The sequence below is a fragment of the Struthio camelus genome, chromosome 1 (assembly GCF_040807025.1).
Source record: "Struthio camelus isolate bStrCam1 chromosome 1, bStrCam1.hap1, whole genome shotgun sequence".
In the NCBI taxonomy this organism is placed as follows: domain Eukaryota; kingdom Metazoa; phylum Chordata; class Aves; order Struthioniformes; family Struthionidae; genus Struthio; species Struthio camelus.
This window is the reverse complement of record NC_090942.1, coordinates 190,482,897-190,490,227: the sequence shown is the minus strand read 5'-3', so window position 1 is coordinate 190,490,227 and position 7,331 is coordinate 190,482,897. Positions and strand designations below refer to the sequence as shown.

The window sequence follows — 7,331 nt, the reverse complement described above, 5'->3', positions numbered from 1 at the left end:
ACACTGATCCCATTTTTAAAAGTCCTATTTTTGTACATGGCAGGTTGCAGAGATGCAGCAGCAAGGGGAAAAGCAGCCCTCCAGCCCTTCCTGCTGACAGCTAATATCAGATGACTCAGTCCTTCCCTCTCCTGCTTTCTGCTCGGCTGGATACTTCCTTACAACATGTTGTCTACTCCCTGTGCTTGTCCCATGGACGTAACTGGAGCAGGTTGCAGATGGAGGCACTGGGGAACAGCAGAACCCAGACTTAAATGAGCCACTTCTCCGGCATTACCATCCTTATCAGACCTCTCTGATTTGGTTATGGCTTTGCTGACTGGTCCATCACTGCCTGTCTGCCTATTCTTAAACATTGCTTTCCTTTTGATTGATTTAATAGTCACCATATGTGAGTGTTTTATACATTTGTTTTTCTCTGTTTAGTTGACAGTCATATTGATTTTTTTTAGTTGAATTGATTAAGGGATTTTATCAAATGCCTTGGGAACCCACCCACTCACTTATGGCTCCCTTGATTTTCAGCCTGCTTCTTTCAGTCCTTCACTCACTTCTGTCTCTTGCCTTATGGCTTAATATCCAGTAATATCCCACTACAGTCCATTTTCCTACCTCTTTAACTCCAAACAACTATTTTACCCCTCCAACAGATTTTTCACCCTAACTGTCCTACTCCCACTTTCTTCTTTATTCTCTTATTTTTTCTGCCTTTTCCCAAGGAGAAGTTATCCCTCTATCCCTGTTAAAATGAATGAATTGAATGGGTCCTGCAAGAGTCTCCGCTGGATCACTTCTATTGAGTACTTTCATTAACAAAATAGATGTTCACTAACAAAATAGATGATGGAATAGAAAGGACACAGATTAAATCCGGAAACTAGAGTGATGACAAATATTTTGAAGGAAATGAATAGAATTCAAAATTACCATAACAAATTGGGGAAATGGTCTGAAAAAGCCAGTATTTAGCAGGTGCAAAAGGTCCTATATTCAGGCTAGAATAATCAACTGCATGAATATATGGTAGGGGAAAACTGGTTGGAGAGCAGTTCTGGAGAGGAAGACCTAAAGGCAGTGGTGGATCACAAACTGACCAGGAGTCAAGAATGTTATGTTGTCGCAAAAAAAGGCTGGCATCATACTGTGATAGCCCGGGAGGAGTATAGCTTGCAAGATACACGAAATAGCTTTCTGCTCAGCTCATTGGTATGGCACCAGGCGGAATACTTGGGCATTATATTTTAAGAACTCCTGGAGAAGATCCAGAGGACATTATGTTTTTAAACACTTAAAAGATTGCTAAAAAGAAGACCTGATCAATGTGTTCTCTTCCTCCAGTTTGGGAAAGAATAAGTGGTAACAGGGAGGTTCAACATCAGCTCTAAGAAAAACATATTAATGAAGAGGAGAGTGAACCACTGATATGGGAGGTCCGGAGCATCTGCTGCTGGAGATCTTTAAGAAGAGGTTAGACATTCATCTGTATGAAATGACCCTGACCGTGTGGGCCCTGCTGTGGTTTCTCAAGGCCCCTTCCAACTCTCAAGTCTGCTTCCTGCCCCAGACATGAACCTGCATCCTCTTCTATTACCTCTATCCTGCTTGTCTGCCACTGTCTGACCTCCTCCCAGACTCACCCATCCTTTTGCTGAAACGCACTTGCCAGCTTTTAGTAGATCACTAACTTTCACATTTATTTTTTTCTCCCCTTTATCTGCCGCATTGCCTCTTTCCCTGTCTTTCCCTTGCCTCTCCCTGCTTCCCGCTTGCAGTGACTCCCCATCCTGCCTCCCACACCTGGCACCCAGCCTTGCCTCTCTCTGCAGACAGACCAGCCAGGGGCTAGCGAACGTGGTCTTTCGTGGTAGCGCTCACGCACCAAGGAGAGGATGAGAGATCTGCATTGTTTTTGCAGATTGTTTGTTTGCTTGAGTTATGCTTGGTTAAGAACTGATAGGTCATTTTCCCAGCTTCTGAGAGCATTTCTTTGTTTGCTTGTTTTTGAAGGGGGCTTTGCTTCTGCAGCCTTTGAGCTTGATGACCAGGCTGGATGGGCTGCATGTTTTAATACAATCTCCATCCCATTTGCCTCATCTTTTAGGATTTTCTCTGTGTTTCTTTTTTAATTTTTCCACATGTGCCTCCAACCCAGCCCAAACCCAAAAGATTTCAATTCTGAGAAGTGTTTTTGAGCACACAGTGGTGAAAGACGGGGTTTAAAATTAAGCCAAATGAACAAACAAGTCCATAAAAGGAGTGCACGGTAGGCCAAAAGCATGTGTACAGTTGCAAATCTGTCCTGGGATTTTCATTCCAGTAACAAAACCATTTGAGATTTGCTCTTGCAGTTTACACTCTCATCAGAAAACAAGCCTATGGAGAGCATGATGCAGCAGTTACCATAGCAGCCAGCACAAGACGAGTCCATTAAGTGATCACAGTCCCGTCTCAAAGTGAATTACCAGGCAGCAGGTGAACTTTTGCACCTCTAAAAACGTCTCTTGGGGCACATATGTTGTCGTGTGCGGTGGAGCAACAGAATGCCGATACGTTGCAGTGATTTGCTGCTGCATTGTTATCCTTAATTATGCCAATGGTGATTTTCAAGAAGTACTGCACATGCTTTTCCTTTTTCCTGTCAGGTGTGCTTTTTTATTTTGGATTTTTTTTTTCTTTAAGTCAAAAAAAGAGACTAGGAGACAGTGTTCTCAAGTCAATAACTAATGAAATGCGTTTCAGGCCTTTCTGCATTCTGCCACAATTAGATTGTCAGCCATCTCAGGAGAGATGCTATTATCTGTGTGGGTGTGCAAAATGATCTATCACTATTAATCATTTCTATTATGGTAGCAGGTAGCGCTCCAAACAGATCAACACCTCATTAGAATGGCTCACATGGAAGTTGATGTGGTGCCCTTGTATCCTCAGGACATAAGGAGCATATAAATGGAGCTGGGATGTAGAAAGAGGATCATTATATTAAATGCACTTAAAATATTGCTTCATATATTTATAAGCACACTTTTAAAAATAGCCTTGCTTTCCCCAGCCCCCTCTTTGCTGCTTCTCTCAGCTGAGCTATGTAAATTTATGCTGACAAAAAAATTGAGAATGCAAAAGGAAAATCAAGCTGTTAAACATGACAAACTATTTTCATGCTCTCAGACCTTTTGCAGGCTCTTTTTAACTTCCCAAGGGCTACAAGTAAGCTGTGGCATCCAAACCACAGTGGAGGTGGAAAGTGAGGCTCCTCCTTGTATTTCAGTGCTGTCTTGTCCTGCTCCCTGTCATGATGCAGGAGTATCACTTTCTCCATTAGCTTTTTGCTAGGAGCACCTAGTGGCTGCGGGAAGCCAGCTAAGGCTTTCCTACCCTCCTCATTCCTCTCTTATGACCTCCAGTATTATTCCCATTACTCTGAGTCGGCCTTTAAAATTCAGGCCTGTCACGGCCTGAATTGCTATGAAAATGCTGAGGCTTCCCCCGAGGCTGGTGGGGGTTGGAGCTTAGTTTGGAAACTAGGATATGGATTGCCCTTACGTGCCTGGCCGCTGATCGTGGGTGACCTTGGGAATGTCCTGCCATGTCTTGGATCCTACGTTAGCCAGTGTGAACCAATGTGAATAACAACATTGACGTCCTCTGTACATGGGGAGGTGAAAGCACAGTAAGATCCCAGGAGCACAGGATTGTCACTGTTCCACGGGGAAAAGGCTAGCGTGGAGAAAACACGCTCCTTTCTCAATATCCCCTCACAAACACAGCCCCTTAGCGAGCCCAGGGCATGGGCTGCACTTCCCATACGTGGCAGAGAGGAGTGGGTCCTGCACACAAACTCCAGATCCAGACCTTGCATGATTTCTCCTTTTTATCTCCCCACTGTACAGCTGTGTCATATTCATAGCAACTGCTGACAAGCACATAAACAACTTTCTCAAAAGCAAAGCGTAGCTGTGGATATTGACATCTCGACCCACAAAGGATGAATTTGGGCTTGCAAAAGCCAAAGAACCAGGTATAAATAGCAGGATGGTTATTTAACTCAACCTTGGTGCTCTTCCAGAAACTCATTTAAAGCCTTTAAACCCCTCCACACCATGACTACCTTAATAGCCACATGAAGAGCTATTAAAAACTTCCTGTGAAGGAAGGCAATGAGAAAACTATAATGAAGGGGGTGGGGGGGAGGAACTTCCAGAGATTTCAAATTGAGCTTGACCTCTGTCAGGTATCACTTGCTTCCTGTTTGCTGCCAAAGTACAATGAGGCTTGGATCTGGGCCCCACCTTTTAGCGTTTAGGTCTAAAAATGTAGCAATGAACTTGTGACACAAAGGCCCCGTCTCCTGGAGAAGCAGAATGTAGATCTAGCAGCAAAGCACAAATTCTGTCGAGTTTGAGGCATAACTAATTTTGAGTAGGTGGATGGCTTTTTTTTGTTTGTGCCTTTTTTTTGTCTTTCTATTTTTAGGATGCCAAACTTGGGAGGATTTCGTTAGGATTAGGCCAGACTTACGCAGCTATTTGTTTTAAATGATCGTGATTATAACCATTTTAAGGCATTTGTCACCATGGTTACCTAGATGCTGTTCTCCAAGGTGTCTGAGCTGAGACACAGCTGAGAGGGAAGGCAGGGCTAGCTGCGTGGGAGCATGTATGGATGTCTAATCCACAGTTCTTTTTCTTTCCTTAGAAGTGCTGAGTCTCAGCTCCATGGATAAGTATGTAATGGTCCACATCTAGTCTGTGCTCAAATGCCGCCCAACTGACCTGAGGGTCTTCAGAAAGCTCTTGCTTTCAAATGAGGAAAACTATGGACTACAGTGGGGAACCTGAGTGTAAGTAAGTGGGGCAAAATGAAGTTTTGGGGGACAATTCAATGCCTTCATTTTAATTCCATGTGAAAATTTACTGCTAAATCCAAAGCCACTTCTTCCTCTGCTTTGGTTCTGCCAGTGCAACGCACTACTCATGATTAGTGGGAGTTGGACCAGACGTATTCTCAGTCTCTCAGCAACAGACTGACTAATGCTGAGGTTTGTATATTTCGGTCTCACTTGTTTCATTTTCTTTTTATCTTTTGAAAGCTTTGCTTTGTTCTCTTTCTATTTTTTTCTGGAAGCTTTTCTGCTCCCCTTCCCCCCCCCCCCCTTTAAGTTCATTCTTTCAATTATTCGTAATGCAGTTAGTTAGTTAGTTCTTAGTAGTTATCATCAAAATAGCTGGATCTGATCTTGCTGATTCAAAGTTGCTCCTCAGAAAATGGGAGAATGGGCTCATTGTTGTTTTCTTTGTATGTTTGTCCAAGAACCAGAGTCTGTTTCAAACCTCATCATGCTCCAGGGATCCACAAGATGTTTGAGCATGGGCACTCCTTTTCCATGCACAGAAGTAGCTCTACATTAAACAGCCTTCTGAAAAAGAGACCCTGGGTGATTCCCTGCATCATTGTACGGGAGTCTGTGGGAGATCGAGCGTTTCCAGCTTGGAGACACGAGGGTTGCTGTTATGCGGCGAGGATCACTGGAGCAGTGCTGCCGAAGGATCGCACCACGAAAACCTGAGAGCCCTTACCTGTGAAAGAGGACAGACAATCTCTTCTCCAATCTGCCCCTTTCCATGCTGTAGATCCATACGTCTGCCATGGTAGCCGCCTGGCTATAGGGATTGTCTGCAGCCCTGCCACCATGCTGGAAGATCCTTGAGTAAGGCAGTCATCGAGGGCGTGGGCTGGATAGCAAATAGGTTGCATGGTATGGCTGGACAGCAAAGAGGTTGTACAGTATTAGAGGCAGAGCAGTGGTAGGGATTTTTGCGTGGTGCCTGTTTGCAGTACAGCTGGTGCTAGTCAGCCTGGATATGTTCATCACTTTCCAGGGCAGATGTGAAATCCTCCCATCAAGTGCGTACTTCTTAGTGAGCTGTGAATTACAGGTCTGAACAAAAGTCTTGCAAAGCCAGCATTTGTGTGAAAGGTAAAATATGAATATCAGAGGGAATTATTTCCAGTGTGCTCTGTGTGTCAAAATTAGCTGATTCCCAGTGATTATTTCTCAAAACAGCCTAGACCTTTTTCCTGTCAGTGTGGATACCCCTGAACTTTTCAATTGGTGGTGATGTGGCTTGCCTCAGTATATCCTAGCAGCAATGAGAGGGGTGTAGTTTAAGTAACAAATCTTTTGACGTTCAGATATCCATCCAGGCCACAAGGCCTTCCCAGACACTGTACAGACTCATTAAATAAAGATGCCCTCTGTCCAGGAAAGTTCATGAGGAGGCAGTAATACCCAAATAGGTCTCAATTCCATCTGAGTTGATTAAAAAAGAATAGGTCTACTGTGCTGAGCACTGACACACTAATTTTTCTCTTTTCTACCTTAGCCTTGCCGTTCTCCCTCTTAGAAGCCCCGAAAGCTGTTTAAAACAAAAATCTCAGCTGTCTGTGAAGTGCAGTACGTAAAGGGAGTGCAAAAACAACCAGATTTGCTTGTAAATAAAACACCAATCCAACAATTCAGTAGATGTTGCATTTTTCTGTAGAGGGGTCTGCAGTGTGTTTGGACAGCTGCTGCTATTAAAACTTTTGCCAAGTAAGTTAAAAAAAATCACCTTCTAACTGCCATATTCACAAATATATAAGGAGATTTACAAGCACTTGAATGCCAGACTAAAACCCTCTTGGAGCTACCTTTAGAGTTTCTTTCAAAATGCTTTAAACCTCAGGGTAGTATTTGCAGTCACTCTACTTTACCTTTCCTGTTCATTTTTACCTTATGTATTTACACTGAAGTGATATAGGTAATAAATATATTAGTAATACATGGTCTATGTTTGTATGTGTATATATCCAAGAATTTTGTTTCAGAGTTTTTTTTCCATGCTGGAGATAGTATGTAATAAAATATTTTCTTTTAGTTATTGCAATTTTATAGAATTTATTATAAACCTGAGATATATAAAGCTCAGAACTACAAAGATAAATGAAAAATATTTATTTCCAAACTGAGCACAGAGTGAACTTAATTCCCTATTATTAAACAGCACCAGACAGATTTACAAAGTACTCATGCCTAAGAAATACCTATTTGAGAGTATGTTACTGAGCCATGTCCTGTTTGTGCAATATGAAATGTAGCCCTAACTCCATTGGAAGCCCAGAGGCCTTTGCACTGGCAGTGGAGGTGGAGGGTGCGGGAAGACATGCCCCCAGGCTTTTTTCCATTGTGTCACTGAAGTGATTCCCTAAGGGAGCAAAGTTTATTCTTACATTTTCCAAATGCTAATAATGTCGGAGTTTCTGTTACCCTTCAGCGTCTTCCGTCACCAGTGTGG

The 7,331-nt window shown here is 43.0% G+C and overlaps 1 long non-coding RNA gene across 1 annotated transcript; it reads left to right on the top strand.

Moving 5' to 3' along the window:
- Window positions 1-4,703: 4,703 nt before the first annotated feature.
- On the top strand, window positions 4,704-6,874 carry LOC104147690 (uncharacterized). The gene is made up of 3 exons (XR_694945.2): window positions 4,704-4,837; window positions 4,956-5,035; window positions 5,308-6,874. It is a non-coding gene; the product is annotated as an uncharacterized lncRNA (long non-coding RNA).
- Window positions 6,875-7,331: the final 457 nt, after the last annotated feature.